Source organism: Wyeomyia smithii, chromosome 2, assembly GCF_029784165.1.
Source record: "Wyeomyia smithii strain HCP4-BCI-WySm-NY-G18 chromosome 2, ASM2978416v1, whole genome shotgun sequence".
In the NCBI taxonomy this organism is placed as follows: Eukaryota; Metazoa; Arthropoda; class Insecta; order Diptera; family Culicidae; genus Wyeomyia; species Wyeomyia smithii.
The window spans coordinates 83695617-83713228 of record NC_073695.1 but is presented as its reverse complement, the minus strand read 5'-3'; the positions used below and the strand labels follow the sequence as shown (position 1 = coordinate 83713228).

General features: G+C 38.6%; 1 protein-coding gene across 6 annotated transcripts in view; it reads left to right on the top strand.

Annotated features, from left to right (window-relative positions):
• LOC129720753 (G-protein coupled receptor dmsr-1) overlaps positions 1–17612 on the top strand; it is a 263787-nt gene that overhangs the window by 135280 nt on the left and 110895 nt on the right. For 2 of the 6 annotated variants that reach the window (XM_055672445.1, XM_055672444.1), the window contains exons 3-4: positions 5212–5278; positions 5337–5627. The exons of the other annotated variants lie outside the window; for them this stretch is intronic. The gene's annotated coding sequence lies outside the window, so the exon portion shown is untranslated. The remainder of the gene's footprint in view (positions 1–5211; positions 5279–5336; positions 5628–17612) is intronic. 6 annotated transcript variants of the gene reach the window in all.

The window sequence follows — 17612 nt, the reverse complement described above, 5'->3', positions numbered from 1 at the left end:
CAAGATATATAATTACGAGCGGGGGCCTAGCGTGGTTGGTAACGTCTCCGCCAACCACGCTCGACGCCTGGGTTCGAATCCCACCGCCGACATAGGTGTCGATGGTTGTGGGGTGGCGTGATCCACTCACAACCAACCCAACTGGTCTAGATTCAATCCTAGCCGACACCGGGAGATTTTCTGAGGCGAAAAATCTCTGGGATCACGCCTTCCATCGCATGAGGAAGTAAAGCCGTTGGCGCCGGTCCGTTAACCAACGGGTCGTGAGTTAGGGTCCTGGGTGGAGTCGCCTTCCCGGGCGTCGGTGATGGCACAAAAACAGTGGCGGAACTGGACCGACGGTAAATAAGCGAGAACAAAAAAAAAAAGATATATAATTAAATGCACTGAACAAGATTTTCCATTTACGTTTTAAATAGGATGGATGGTTTAGATGACGCTTCTTTCTTATGAATGCCCTTGTATAAAGATAAGCAATTAGAAAAAAAAAAGTTTTTTTTTAGAAATTCATAGAGCTCAGTTAAGCAAAATTATGAAGCATGACTGTTTGACTTCTTCGAAAACAACTTGTAAGCAATATAGTAAGCCTATAGGTTTTTTAGAATTATACAAAAATAGTATTTATGTTGATGTACAATTACGTCTTTCGGCAACATTCTGAGGGAGGGTGTAAAATGAAAATCTAAACATCGAGAGCGTCACGAAAAGTGTCCAATTTCTAATGCTTATCACTCAGTCAGTTTCCAACGGATTTCCTTTATTCTTGCAGCAAACAAATTACAAATAAGCATCGCGTTCATCAGAATACGATGTAAAACTATGTTTTTTTAAAGGCTGAGCTGTATGCTTCTACGGGTCAGTAGTTGGCGAGCGCCGAAGGCTTCGGAAGTGTCCACTGCTAGCAAGCCGATCGAAAAACAGCGGGATACACTATCGAAAGTGGTAGCGTTATCAAAGCTGCTCGATGCACAGCAACTCATCGAAGTATCCGAAGCAGGCCCTCTACATGCCGAGCGTAAGGTAAAAGCTGCGGATGCGGAGAAGAGAGAAATAAAGATGAAATGAAAGGGCAACGAAGTCAATTTAAAAAGACACCTGCACGTTTGCGGCAGTCTGCCCTTCTGGATCAGCCACCACGCAAAACAGACAGTCCCTGGGGGAAGCGGCCCTGAGTACAGGAAGAAAAGGTTGGTTGTACTTAACCGCGGGACAGTACATCAACGAAACCGTTTCCCACAGTAGTAGTGTTACCGTAGTGGAAAAAAGGCACCAAGAAGGCAGGAAGCGCCAGGAGGCCACCAAACGACCACGACGCTGAGTAGGAGGATGCCCTCATAAAGGCCCAATGGGGACCCAGGTGGCAACTTTCCGACTTGCATTGGCCAATGCCAACTGGTTGATCAATATGTCTCATAAGCATGCAGCAGTGGGATGTTTTCTTCAAGGGCTTCGAGGGAGGACACAAGTCATGAACTTGCAAGGGGCCCGATAGGAACCAGCTTTGCAAACGTTGTAGGGGTACAGACTATAGAGCAAAGGATTGCGGGCAGTCTCCTAAGTGCCTGGCATGTTCCGGAAAACGAGACGCCAAACAGGTTATGGGAGGGCCAAGGTGCCCAGCCGGCCAGCTGGCTACTAAACCACGAGCATAGTAGAGTGTTCTGTTATATGCCTGCAGTCAAGCAGCTTTAAAGGCTTCGAAGTCTGCGGCATGCACATCAAAACTCGTCTGGGAGTGTGTTCAAGCACTGGGTTGTAACAATTAAGTAAATTTATATTGGGTTCTCGGCTGCCGAATCTCACGTCTGACGTTCCAGTATCTCAGACACAGATCAGGGATGGTCGGCCAGCCTGCTGGACATCCAAAATTTGAGCTAAGGTAATCCTGACGTGGTTGAGAAGGAGGTGATGGTTACGAATGAGGAACTCATCGCCAGGTCCTCAAATGTGAGCAAGACACCGGGACCGGATGGAATCCCTAACCTGGTCATCAAGGAGACCATGGAAGTGGCCTCCGGTTTGTTACGAGCAGTCATGCAAAAGTGCCTAGATGACTGCCCTTTTACGTAGAGTTGAAAGCAGGCTGGGGAACCACTAGAAGACCTAATTGCCTGCAGGACTTTGCGGGCAAGGTGCTTGAGAGGATTATCCCCAACAGACTGGTGAAGTACACAAAGCGTGTAGACGGTCTGTCAACTAACCAGCTCGTCTACGCTGGATGCCATTCTCTCCGTCAGCAAGACGGCGGAGGTAGCACTTCAGCGTAAGAGATGGGACATTCGCTTTTGTTCAATCATCACGCTTGACGTCAAGAATGCATTCAATAGCGTCAGCTGGTACTCCATAGCACTCGCCGTTAGGAACATTTACATGCCGGTGTCATTGTACAAGATAACTTACAACACAATCTTGCGTCCTAATTGTCGCAGAAGTATTAACGATCAGGGTTTTTTTTTTATTCTCGCTTATTTTCCGTCGGTCTAGTTCCGCCACTGTTGTGGCCAATCACCGACGCCCAGGGAGGCGACTCCACACCCAGAACCCTAACTCACGACCCGTTTATTAACGGACCGGCGCCAACGGCTTTGCTTCCTCATGCGATGGAAGGCGTGATCCCAGAGATTTTTCGCCTCAGAAAATCTCCCGGTGTCGGCTAGGATTGAATCTAGACCAGTTGGGTTGGTTGTGAGTGGATCACGCTACCTCACAACCATCGACACCTATGTCGGCGGTGGGATTCAAACCCAGGCGTCGAGCGTGGTTGGCGGAGACGTTTCCAACCACACTAGGCCCAGGGTTGTTATTCTTCTCAATATGTAGAAAGAGTAGAGTGAATAATCACCGTTCGCTTCTTATCAAAGAGAGTATACAAGCCAAGTGCATCAAATATACGAGATGTTTATATCCTCTCATTAACAGGAATTCTAAACTTTGTTTAAAGAACAAACTTTTGATTTACAAACAAATTTTTAGACCAGCAATGACCAGAAATCGTTCCAAAGGATTCAGAATAAAATTCTGAAAATGATTTTGAAGCGTCCTCCTTGGTTTGGTACACTCGAATTACATAGACTTACTGGTGTTGAACCATTAGAAACTATGTCAAATAAAATTATTAACAATTTTCGACAAAAATCGTTGCAATCCTCAATTGCTACGATAAGCTCTCTTTATAGCCAATAAGTTAGCAATTAAGTTAATTGTAAGTTTACTTCCCCTTTTCTGACAAGTAGGTTTAAATCCCTACGAATGATAAGTCCTAATTGCGAAAGCAAACAAATCCTAACAATTAGAATTACAAATTTCTAACAGTGTTGAGAAGTAACCATTTGTGATTGGACACACATACTCATTATTTACTAATATTTACTTAAGCTACTAACAAATCCCCCCTTAAAAAAAAAAAAAAAACCGTTCGCTTCTTATCCTGCATGCATGCATCTTCATTCGGCTTTGTGCTATGTTTCTGCCACTCGCAGAGAAATAATACATTTGCTGCTTATATCACAGCTGAGCGAAACAAGACTGGTTAATCACTCTACTGGAAGAGTACAGAAGAACAACGCGCTGTTCACTGCTGAGATCAATCCGATAGCTTTCGAAGAGCAAACATGCGGGACGGGCGACTGGATTAATTTTGTTTCAGTTTCAAAAAACAATGCAAACAACGTGATTTACTTTCTAACCTACATTTTTCTCTCATTTATTTTATGCTTGACACTGGACACACAGTAAAAGCACTGCAGTGAGCTCTGTTGGGTAGTTATTGAGCGTATTGTCCTTTTGTGTGAGAAAGATCATACCAGATTATTATCTCTCTGGAGAGTTATTCCAGATTCCACCGCAGCACACTGTTTCCAAAGCTGCAAAAACGTGATCGAAATTATTTTGACCCAAAAACATTGATTTTAGAACCGTAACCGTTCCATTAATTATTCTCCATGTTATAGAAGTTGCAATTCTATGCTTAATCCACTCGAAAGTGAGAAACGAATTTCACTTTCCTCATTTTGGAATATTAAAATCTACTTTGTTTAGCAAAGTTGTAGCAAATTTTGAAAGAAACAACTTTGTGGAAGACGTCATACTTTTATCTATCTATTTAAATGGACTTTCGTGGAGTTTTCTATAGATTACTACTAAAAATCTTTTTTTGCTATATTACTTTTTAGTGATTTTCTACAATGTTTGAACGTTTTACAGAATTGTTTACTACAACGAAACAAACAATATCTCCGAAGAAAGTTTATTGTGTTCTCACATATATTTTTGGTTGTTGACGATTTTTACCAGAATAATGCGCTAATTTACAATAATTACTCTTAACTCGAAAAATAATGACTTTGGAGTCGTAGTGTCTTCAGTAAAGTGGTTCTATTAATTGTTCTCCATTTTGTAGAAGTTGGAATTTTGTGATTAATCTATCTAAAAGTGAGAAACGAGTTTTGTTTTTCTCATTTTTGCATATAAAAATCCGCTTTGCTGAGCAAAGTTTTAGCACGTTTTGTAAGAAACAACTTTATCGAAGACACTTTATATGTATTTACCAATTCAAATAAACTTTTGTGAAGTTTTCTCTAGAATGCCCCTTAAAATAATTTTTTTAATATAACTTTTTATAGTGATTTTCTAAAATTTTTCAATGTTCTACAATGTTGTTAACTATCATAAAATACACAAGTTCACCGGAGAGAGTTTATTTTTATATCTTAAGTTTATTTAGTTATTAAAGATTTTTATTGAAATGATGCTCTTATGTATTACAAATATCTGCACAGGAGACAGCGAGAGACAAATGCCTATATCTGGATCTTATACTTAAATAAAGAAATGGTTTAGTCTGCAGATATTTGCAGATTTTAAAGATATCTGTTAGTAAATTAGTGCATTGTTTCAATAAAAATTGTCAATAACCTATGAAATATGAGAGATAAAAATAAAGTTTCTTCGAAGAAATTGTTTGTTTTATGATAGCAAACAACAATGTAGAACATTGAAAAATTGTAGAAAATTACTACTAAATGTTTTATTGAAAAAATTGATTTTTAGTGGCAATCGTTAGAAAACTCCACAAAAGTCCATTTAAAAAGGCAGATAGAAGTGTGGTACCTCTAACAAAGTTGTTTTTAATAAAATGTGCAATAACTTTCCGAATAAAGTGAATTTTTATATGCAAAAATGAAAAAAGTAAAATTCGCTTCTCACTTCTAGGTGGATTAATCACAAAATTTCAACTTCTGTAAAATGGAGAATAATTAATGGATCAACTTTCCTGAAGGTATGGCTCTAAAATCTATTTTTTTTGGGTTAAAATAATTTCGATCACGTTTTTGCAGCTTTGGAAACAGTGTGCTCAGTGTGTTTTGCAAGCTACTCAGATACACACGATTCGCTGTTCTCTTCAAGCAAGCGCGTCGCTTTGCCCATCAGTGTTAGAGCAGTTTTCGTAGTGAAAGATATTCTTCTGCTCGTTAGTGATTCTCCGAGGATAAATGACAAGCCTGCCAATGACCAACTTGACACAAGGGGCGTACTAGGTACCAGATGATCGGCAGCAGGAATGCTCTGCAAAACAGGCATCAGGTTGACCACCAAAACACCGGTGTTAGATAACCTCCAGACTCCAGGTTAGTTAGCTAAAAGTCGCTGAATGTGACCTAAAGTTAACCCGGAAACAACATTATATTATGAGGATTATTTTTTGTTTGGAACAGTTCCACTCAAAACAATGACAACGTCTTTGGAAACCTAATTAAATTTATGAAGTATTTGATGATTAGCATTGAGGCACAAAGACATTCACTGCGCTGTTGTCAACATCAAACCCTCACGGCGAGTCCCACCAGCAATTATGAAGAGCACTGAGAAAAGTGTTTCGGCGGTTTTGACTATTTGCCTCGTACCACAATAGTACCTGGTTGTTAGCGCTGAAGCCGCGAAGGTTAATTACAACTTCCAGGCACTTCACTGCTCGAATGATGGAAACCCGAACAGAAAAGAGTAACAAGTTAAACAACTGCTTATGTAATTTTATTACAGATTTTTTTCAGCGACAGGTGTTATAAATTATTGGTTTTGAATTGTTTACAAAAAATTATTATTTTTGCATAACTTTATCAAACTCGTACTCACATTAAAACACCATGTATAATGGAAAGATCTGAATCGAACATTATTTTAACGTTAACATCAAGTTTTGTAGTAGCCTGATATTTCTTTACAATGCTGTCCCAATCGGGAAAACAACTGAAACTCGTGACATTTGTGCGGTCACGGCGTATCCGTTCCACCTCGTATTAATAATGCCTCATGGCAGTGTGACTGGAGGAAACTATGCTACCAATCGTTTGGTGCTCGTGAAACTCGTGTCCTGTCACCATGTTTTTGTGAGTAATTTTACCTCACTAATTTGTACAATGCAGTGCTTCAGGTAAGGCTGTTCTATCAAGCTACCAGTTTGCACGGTTGATGTGCCTACTACAGATAAGCATAAAAACCACATTGCATCATAACGGGTTTAGGCTACCTAACCTGTCAGTACAGCTACCGTCGGTATCATAAAAAGCCAATTGAATAGTCCCACAGGCTTGTTTAGTTCATTTCGATTTCGTTTTGTTCATTCACCCATTAATGCAACTTCGTTGAAAATATTATTTATTTCAGGTACTTGCGGTGTAGCACCATCACAAAAATAAAAACGACATTAATGATTGTTTGATTTCTCATTTGTTATTGCAGTAGCAGTCGGAACGACATGTCGCGGATAGTTTCGATGCTGCGTGTCAGTGAAAACAGAACCGATACTCCCGACAGTATCTTTATCGGTTGAAATTTGACGTTTGGTGTTGCCGTAACACTAAACTTTAGATCACTCAATTTAAATTTAATTTTCAATGACCATGGGGCTGTTATGGATAAAAGCAGTCTGTATGTAATTACCTTCGTAAACACTAAGCCTCGCATGAATACGTCTGACCCTCACATTTCTACAAACTTGAAATAGCTATCCAATCTGCTTCGAGCAGGGTTACTTTCGCTGAATAAAACATACTTTGAGAAATGAATTCCACAATGCCCATTTTGTTCAAATACCGTAAAATTTTTTTAGTGCTGTCTATCTTTCCTTATTTTGCGAGTTGAGCAATTTCTGTTGACTTAACCTTATAAAAACTTACGGTACGTTAGAGAATCATTGGTTTTTTGGTTAAATGGATTCGCGATTTAAAACGCTGAGCTTTTGGTTAGAGGCGCTTGAAAATGCTGAGTTGCATATCGTTATGTTCATCAGTAATTTGCGTTAATCAGAACTTAATTCATATTCATGTTTTTTAACCTTTCGAATATTGCTATTCACCGAAACTTTGAGATTAGCTTCTGCTCTGGAGGGTTTAATGTTAATTCAATAGGGGAACACAGGGAAAATAAATTATACTCTCGAAAGTTATTGGCGTCTTCAATCAACCTTCATTCTCACGTCTATGACAAGCACAGACTCCACCACTTATAAACCTAATTAAATAATTCAAACTAATCCTATATCAAATTTCAATTTACGGTCTCAATTGCCCGTGAAGCGAAACGAAAAACCACGCGCTATTTTGCCGAAACTTTTGACAAATTGTCACACAGTTGCTGCTGCTGCTGCTCATTTGTTATTATACGCAGGCTTCGATGGTAATGAGCGTGACTTCATGATATTATAAAACAACATTAAAATTATTCCATCAATTTTTTTTCTACCAACTCTTTGCCATGGAAACAAAAACGATTAACGCGAGTATAAGCAAACCTCGGGCATCGCCAGTGCCACAGCTGGGGGAAGCATATTTATTTTACGTGGAAGACTTTACCAACCTTCCTTCAACAACACTATGCTCCGTGGCGGCGGTTTGAAGTACCGTTTTGATTCATACTTCGAACAGTTTCAAGCTTTGAATACTTCAGCATTAAAATATAATTAATGTAGCTAGCGTATTGCACAAGTACGATCTGAAAGAAATTTTATAGTTCAACAAGGATTAAATTACCAAGACGTTGATTTTTTCTGATTTGAGTGGATTTTCAAACGAATAAAATTACATCATAACATAAGTGTTCGAAATTTGATTTATAACGGTATCGCTCATGAGCAGAAATGCCATTTTACCCCGCAATGGAATATTATATTATCGACGTGAGGTTGCGGTTAGCTTTACAAATTCAGTATGCAATCGAGTAGAGCACCATTATTATGACACAATGGTTTTTTGATTGCATCGTTTAGTGCAGAAGTTAACAGCAGAGTTGAGTTGATATTTATTAATAATAGTTATACCGGTTCAACATAAAACCATTTTTCTACAGTCATTTAAACGGTCAAAAGTACACAGTTCAGCAACAACTACGATAACTGTTTATTGTTGAAACTGATTAAAAACTAGATCAAATCGATGTTGTATTCTGTTTTGTTCTCACGAGGCCACATGTGGGTGGATATCATTTCCGCTCGATACGTCTTGGTATGTTTGTGACATGGAAATAGAATTGAACTCATGTCATTGATTGGTGTCGGAAAAAATGAAAGCAAGAATGGAGAAAACACGTGAACGGTTTTTATTCATTAACATTTCCCACCGAAATGTGAGAGATCGCTGGAAAATTACGATAGGAGTTAATTTATTCAGGTTTCACATGACCCGTGACATTTTTCTGAAGAAGATTACAGAGACAAGAATAAGGCTCTGGTCTCTGATGGATAAACATTATTTGGAGGTTTTTTTTTCATACGTCTAATTAAAAAAAACTTTCACCATTTCATAGAAATTTTCTCGAATTGCGTATCAAACTAAATTCTATACTCAACGCAAAACTTTGAAGTTATGATTCCTTTCATCTGTAGAGGGTCATCCGGATAGCTGAAAAACTGATGGTACCAGCATAGTCACATTAAGATGACAGCGGGCGGAGAACGTATAACTGACAAATAAGTAGGGTATCGGACTACTTTCACAGGTTTTGCATAAGACTAGAAAGCCTATCGGAGAAAACCAAAGTAGTACGATACCCTAACTTTAATTTCCAAATTTCCAACTTTCGTCTTTGCCATCCGACTCTTGATCCTCAATCTATTGTGAAAACTAAACTATCGGCTCTCAACGTCTGTCTTCTTTTCGTCTGTCGACAACAGGCTGTCAGGTTTAGATTAATATTTTAGATCTTGTTTTGACCTTGGTTGTAGAATTTGCCTATGGGCTTTCATCAATCGATTTTTAGTTAATACATATTTACATTCAAGTGCCAGCTTTAGCCTGTCGTATGTTAACCCTCAAAGTTTCCAAAGTAAATCATATTTGTGTTTTGGTTTTTGCTTTCGTTTTTGGAAGGAACGTTTTTGGAAGGTTTTGTGGTTTTAGACTGTTCACTGTAAATTGATTTATTGATTGTAAGTTGAATAAACACTTCTTACTGAAGCTAGTGTGTTTCGTATGGAGTTTAAATGCATATTGTTGGGGCGTTCGGCTCATTATGAATGACTTCCGTTGTTTGCCCGGAGAAGCTGCCTAAGCCCTTATTGCTTGTTCCCACAAAACTCTGTTGTGGAATAATATGAAACTGGGGCTCCAAAAATTGTTTTTTATTTGCGTTACGTAACAAAAATTGTTTGTAGCAGCATGCAAAAAACATACGGGGTTGGTTCGCTATGAACGCCGATTACTCGAAATAATGTTTTTGTCGCTTGGTTCTGTTTAGCTGCACGCCGAACTGTTACTCATTAAGGTCGTTACGGTATTGATGATCTTGCGATACCCTGGAGTTTATTCCGCAAGCTGAAAAAAATGTGCCTGTGATCATTGCGTTAATCTCGTAATTCTCGTAGTTCTCCTGACCATTCAAGATGTATCACGATGATAAAAACTGCCAATTCTCTCAATTTGACGCTACGTCTGGAATACCGCAGGGAGCCACTTAGAGTCGCTTATCTCCCTACTCTATTTTAATGACCTATTAAAGGACCACGGTTGTCTAACGCGGATGACCTCGGACTCTATATTCAAGTTCACAAAATGAAGACTGTCACTTCCTTCAACGTCAGCTAGATATTTTTTTCTATTGATGCCATCAGAACCGTATGGACGTTAATCCAGCTAAATGCTCGATTATATCATTTTCTTAGCATAGCTTAGCTTGACTGACTGCACATATCAATGGTTGCACTCCGTGATTGATCCGAATCAGTAAAATTGTACAGTGAATCAACTGAATGGGGTTGGGAGTGACCGACCATTCTCATCGTACAAGTTTTAGTGACTCAATACTTTAAAGGATCAATAACGACGCCGGCCACGTCCTTGCAATCAGGTTGGAAGAGGTAAGGGATGTTAGTGTGACCCTTGCTATAAATGCTCGATTATATCATTTTCGCGGAAAAACAGACTATACATTACAAATATGCTTTGCTAGGCACAGAAGCGCGTAAACCAAGTTAAAGACCAATTTTGGGGGTAATTTTCGATTTCAATCTTACTTTCAAACCCCACATTTTGTACACTGTCGACAAAGCCTCTAAAGTTTTGGGACTCATCTTCAGGACCGCTAAAGATTTTATGTTTATTAACTGCCTCAAATCGTTGTATTACGCATTATCTCGTTCTGTTTCAGAGTACTGCTTGTTTGTCTGGAGCCCTCATTACAACAATGCACAATGGTCCAGAAACCAAATTTAGGGGGAAATTTGGGTCTAGAGCTCTATAGCAATGTTTTAGAGAAAAACTTTCTTCTACAAAGTTGTTACATATGATAAAGCGCTTATTAAAAAATTATCATAAATTAGGGTGACCAAAATTTTCGATGCAATCAAGTATATAACTTCTTTATCTCTGCAGATAGAAGAAAAACTTGTTCTACAAAGTTATAGCTCCAATGATTTTAAGTAACTTTGTAAAAAAAAGTTTTTCTCTGTCTCTGAAAACAATCGCTTAATATTGAAAAAACACATTTTACACTCTAACTTCTTTATTTCAAGTTTCACCTTAAAACTATCTTTGAACGACTTTTAGTGCTTTTTAAGCAAAACAATTTGCAATTCCGATATCGTAAATATCTCAATTCTACTCAAGGTTATTAATGTTTTTCATCAAAAAACATGCGTTTTTCATTTGTTTGCTATTCTTTTTGGGGCAAACATAAAAAATAGCTCTTGGTCTCATTTCGAAGGGCATATTTGACTCTATAAATGAAGGAATTTTACAAAATATGTTATTTTTTCAATTTGAGTAAATTCAGTTTAAAAACAAGACAAAAATTTCAATAATATTATTTATTACGCATATAAAAACACGCAGATTTATTTTGCTGGTATTTTTATTTATAACTAGAAACAATTATCCTCAATTTGATTCAAAAAGATTGAAATTCGATCAACTGGTTCAAAAGTTATGATTTTTTTTTAAATTAAATACATCGAACACAGTCGTTTTTTATGGTCACCCTATTTCGAAGTTGGTCACGCAAAGTGCTTCAATTGTGCTCAAAATCGCAGGGATGAATCTATGTTGAAAATAATCAAACCCGTATTTTTTCGTTAGGGGGACTAGCTCCAAAATAGGGTGACCATAAAAAACGACTATATTCTATGTATTATATTAAAAAAAATCATCTTTCAACTTTTGAACCAGTTGATCGATTTTCGATCTTTTTGAACCAAATTAAAGGTGTTTTTTTTTGTGTGGACCCCACTGCGACCAGTAGTTGTTTGATCTATTGTGGCATTGTCCGGACGTTTTTGCTGTTTGCACATTTCTGTTTTTTTTTTACCATTTTACAGTGCTACTTATTGAGAAGTAACCTGCTCCGTGTTATAGTGCTTTTTGTCTTCTCCTTCAGACTTAGTAATCTACTACCTTCCTTATCGACCTCATCATATCCTCCTGCAGGCTATCACTCTAAAAGCATATAACGTGCTATAGTCTATGATATTATAGAAGCTTTAGACGAGAGGTTATTAAATCTGGAGAGAAGATTTTTGTGTGGAAGAGCCTGAGAATAAACCCATACTTAAAGTCCTTTTTGCGAACGAATGGTTTGGTTATACTAAGATTCGAACCTATCACCATTCGCTTGTCAAAGCGGACTCTATAACCTTGCGGCTACGAAGCTCGACAAAGGTGATTACTTCTAGTTGTAAGAAAAAATACCAGAAAAATTAATCTGAGTGCTTTTCTATGCGTAATATATAAAATTTTTGAAATTTTTGTCATGTTTTTAAATTGAATTTACTCAAATTTAAAAAATAACATATTTTTAAAAATTCCTTCATTTATAGAGTTTTTTCTGCCAATTTGTTCGTTATTTGTTATTATTTATTCGTACGCTGCATAAAATCTAGCATAAACAAAATGTTGCAATTGGGACAATAAATTTATTTAGAGTTAGATGCCGTATTGAACAACTGATCAAAGGGATCTACGTCACAATGTCGTCTAACGGCACACTGTGGTCCACAATCGAAAAAAGCTGGTCAAAAGTCATTTTCTGGCGCACGTTACATTTAATGAAAATGGTGTCTTCAGGAAATTTTGATAAAAGACCCTTCTTTGGACATAACAGATCCGTGTTGAATCGCCCTACAAGTGAGATAAAAAATATCGAAAAATCAATATTTTTGTCTAGTCTTTGGCAAAGTGAAAACAGAAATAACGTAGCCATTGTGCATATAGTTGTAGGAGCTGATGGCCACTGCTACCATTAGTTTGATATATAGTGGTATTCGTGCAAATAGTTGATGAGTAATAAGTGTTTGAAGTGAATTTTTTGGAGTAAAAACTGATTTCTCTCCTCCGGGATAGGGTTAAAACAACTCTGGAGGATAGATTTTATTAAACAAATTCTTATTAAACCTAATCTTCTGAAACCCAGGAGAGAAACAAATCTCTTTTCCCTATTTTGTTCCTGTCATTGTCCAGCTTTTTAATTCCTGGTTTTATTTTTGTCACTTATAGCTACCAAGAAAGGAAATTTTATCGCTACTCTTCTCTTATCGTCTACTTACCATGCGGCCTTCATTGTTTCCCCCTCGGAAAATAAGGTGTCTAGTATCAGCAATTTATTTCGTCGAGGGGATTTCGAGGAAATATCCTTTTTCAGACTACTCAACAGAAGGCTGCTGCGAATGTCTGCTTGTCTGTGTGTCTGTGGGATTGGAATTGCTGCACGATTGAGCTAGAGTTTTGATGGGAACTTTTTTCGAGAACACAAAACTTCGAAAAGTCTATTTCCATTGGGGGCCATCCACATACCACGTGGACAGCTTGGAGGGGGGGGGGGTCAAAATCGTTAAAAATCTGGCCACGTGGTGTGTGAATAGCCCCTTGGTACCCTTTTCTGTTTATGTCATGCGATAAACAACAATTCGAATGTTGTTCTCAAACCATTATATTATATTGTTCCTAAAGATGACCATTGACTAAGAGGCCGTCCACATTCCATGTAGACAACTTATGGGGGATACGCAAACACCCACGCGTGTCCACAGAATAAAGGGAGAGGGTAATGTACACGTTTTGACGTAAAACTACGTTTTTCTTTAGCCTGCCACATAGGGATGTAAACAGGAAAACTATTAACGAAAAGGGGTCAAAAAATGACCCTTTTTAAATGCTTATAAATCGGTTTGTTTTCAACCGATTTCCTTGATTCTTGCAGCAATTGATTGGAAAAATATACACGCATCCACCCAAATGTAGAAAAATGTTGATTGATTATGCGAACTATTGTACTGTTGAAAATTGTCAAGCCTTGTTGATACGAAAATTACGTTCTCTGATTGGTCGCTTGCTGCCTTTCCCTGAAAAGGTCGACAGAATAGTATAACTAGTTAGCCGCATAGTAGCGAATTGCGGAAGTAGCAGCAGCGGGTTGCGCCAGTAAACAAATCACATCACGTATCTAAGCAGCAGCGAGGTAGCACCAAACGTCTCGATATGCCAATTAAGGACTTCGGCCTTCTTCCCGCAATAAAGTTTTGCTTTATCTTGGCAACAACACATTCTATGCGGAATCCAAAAAAACACAATCTGTCGCAGCCATCTTATTAACTGAATGCGAAAACAGCTTTTACAGATTTTGAACTGCAAAATGCCTTTTTTACGGCAAATAAACAAGTAATTGAAGCTTAATAATTTTTTGGCAATAACACAAGCATTCTGTACTGGATCCTAGCAACTAAATTCTGTCGCGATCAAAAAATTTACTTTATTTATATACCCAATCTTCTCACTGTTGGGGCAGCATAAAGGCTGCGATCAGCATAACCGATTTTGAACAACAAACTGCCCTGCGCCTTAACCCTCTAGTACCCAAATTAATTTTTAGACGGGCTTCGAAAAAATCACTATTAAGCCTCATGAACATTTTTAAGTTCTTATTGAAGCTTTTTAGAGGTTCGACTGAAGACCGCCTAGAGGCGGCACTGGGCACTAGAGGGTTAACAAAGGTGATTAATTCGGCTTTACAGGAATAAATTGAAATCGATTCAATCATCATCTGCTCAGTTGCAACAATATGCAACACGCAACAGCGAGCAAACGAAGCTTGATGTTACAAACCGCAACACGGCACGGGTTAAAATCGTTGCGTTTGTGAGAGCACCATCGGTGTTTATTCTCTGTATACAAAAATCAAATGCGAATTGTCGAATAATTTGTCTGAAGATTATTAGAGAATGGTAAAACTGAACAGAAAGGCGTGGCCTATTTCGTAGCAACCTTTGACTTTAAAAGAGTGTTTCTGGTAAAACCAGCTACATTCATTAGTCGGAAGGTGAACTGGCTAGACCGACAACGTTGACAGCAGTAGCAGCAGATATCAGCACTCAGCAGTAACAGCGAATTGCAGCGGATAGCAGCGGGTTGCGCCTGTGGCTGCCTTTAAATCAAACAAATCACTTGCCCTGTGGTTGTTCACCATGTCTCAGGAGCAGCGCAGTTCTTCTCACTTCTCAGCGTGTGTCGTCAGACTGCCGTTGTTGCCCCACTACTGAGGCAGCATAAAGGTTGCTATCGGCAAATCCAATTTTGAGCAGCAAAATACCTTTATCAAGGCAAATAAACAAGTATTTGAAGGTTAATAATTTTTTGACAACTCAAGCGAGCAATCTATTGTGGATACTAGCAATTTAAATATGTTGCGGCCGTCTATTTTACTGGATGTGAAACAGCTTTTACATCTCGTGTTTTCAGTGTCTTTATTCCCCCACTGTTGAGGCAGCACAAAGCAAGCATTAGTAGACTACGGCTCATTAATGAAACACTTAAAACAATGCATTTGGTAATAGTGTGCGTAGTTCTACGTCAGTTCTACGGTCGTGTTTTGGATACAACCTCTTACTTTTTTCCAAAGGTATGATAATGGAGCCAATTAATTTTTTTTCCTGTAGGAGACTGAAGCATTGCGACCATTGGTAGTAGATCTATTGTGGTATGCTCCGCCTTAATCTAGGTGCATTCAATTTCGGCGCATAACTATCATTGAGTTGATGTCCAATTTTGATTTGCACGTGTATCCCAGTCAGGTATCACAATTCGAATGAAGTGTAATATCTGAGAAGGGCTTTCGTTCCAGATTTCGGAAGGACTTAGGAATCCTTTACCGAGGATACGCAGTCTGCGTTGTATTAATACTATTCATTCGCAAAGTAGGTGTTCAGAGGTTTCATTCTCAAGTCCGCAAAAGCGGCATTTCTCGTCATTGAGTTTGCCCATCTTCTTCAGATGGTACTTACTCGGACAGTGACCAGTGAAAAGTCCTGTTATCGTACTTAGGTCTTTTTTATTGAGCCTAAGTAGCGTCATAATTAGTGCGTAGTTTGGTTTTATAAATTTTTTTGATTGCCTTAAACCAGATACAGCATTCCAATTTTTACTTATGGCCATCCTCTCCCACTCATCTAGTTCTATTTTTAAAGTTCTTGATGAGACGCCAAAGAAGGGTTCTGGTCCTATAAAATTTTCAGAAGAGCCTTGTCTTGCTAGTGAGTTGGCTTTTTCATTGCCTTCAATTCCACAGTGTCCTGGTACCCAGTATAGTAAAACCTGGTTTTTTTGTGCTAGCTGCCGAAGTGAAAGAATGCATTCCCACACTAGTTTTGATTTGCAAATGGGTGCTTTAAGCGCTTTGAGTGCTGCCTGACTGTCGGAGAAGATACAGATATTTGCGTGTCTGTAATTTCTCCTTAGACGGATGTATGCACATTCCAGGATTGCGTATATTTCAGCTTGAAAAACTGTTGGCCAGTTTCACATAGAGATATATTCATTTATTCCTGGCCCGGTGATGCCAGCTCCGGTGGCTTTATTCATTTTCGAACCAGCGGTGTAAAAGATTATTGAGCCCTGTCGAACTGCTGGACTTCCTGTTTCCCAAGATTCCCGTTCGGTCTCAATGATTTTATAGGGAGTGTCGAAATTTGGCTTATTTTCCAGCCAGTCTTCGTTTCTCACTGTAAGTTCGTTCATATGAAAATTTTTCAGTATTTTGATGTGACCTGTTAGATTTTCGTCTAGAAAGTTTTTGTGACGGTTCAGCCTTAGGGCACTCTTTACCGCCTCCAGTTGCACCGTTTGATGAAGTGAAAGGAAATGACAAATTGCTTCCAAAGATTTCGTCGGAGTACTTCTCATAGCTCGGCAAATTGATACGCAAGCTAGCCTTTGTAAATTGCCTAACTGTTTGAGCGGCCGTTTCATTAGTTTTTGGCCACCACACTAGCGAGGCATAGTATAATTCTTGGTATAATTATTTTTTGATATAACCAGTGTATCATCCTGGGTTTCAAACCCTAGTTTTTACCAATGGTTCTGCTACACACGCACAGAGCGCTAGTTGCCTTCTTGATTGCATTTTCAATGTGTGTGTTCCAGTTTAATTTATGATCAAGCCATATTCCTAGAAACTTAGTTTCAGTGGATGTGTTCAGATTAGTGCCATCGAGCCGCAATTTCTTTATTGTGTATTTCCTCCTTCGTGTGAAGGGAATAATAGTTGTTTTCGAAGGATTTATAGATAAATCCTCTGTCCTGCACCATTTCAGTGCGAAATTCAAGGCCGATTGCATACGGTTGGATATAACGCAATCGAATTTTCCTCTGACAATAATTACTATATCGTCAGAAAAACCGATCACCTCAAAGCCCCTTTCAGTCAGGTTTATTAAAAGATCGTCAACAACTAATGACCAAAGCAAATGTGAGAGAATACCCCCTTGCGGACATCCTTTAGTTGTTTTTCTCTTTTGGCATTCACCCCCTAAGTGGGCGATGATTTCCCGATGTTTAAGCATAGCATGAATACAATTTACTAAAATGTCATCGATGCCGTGCTTGCTCATAGCTTTTCGCATTGAGAGATGGGAGGCATTATCAAATGTTCCTTCGATGTCAAGAAATGTAGCAAGTGCAATTTCTTTTGTTTCGATAGTCTTCTCGATTTTGCTAACCAGCAATTGTAACGCGTCTATGGTAGATTTGTTGTGTTGATAAGCAAATTAAAGTTTATTCAAGGGATTAACCGTCAGGTGAACGGTTTGATAATCAGTTTTTTCATAATTTTCAAGAATATGGATGTTAAACTGATTGGTC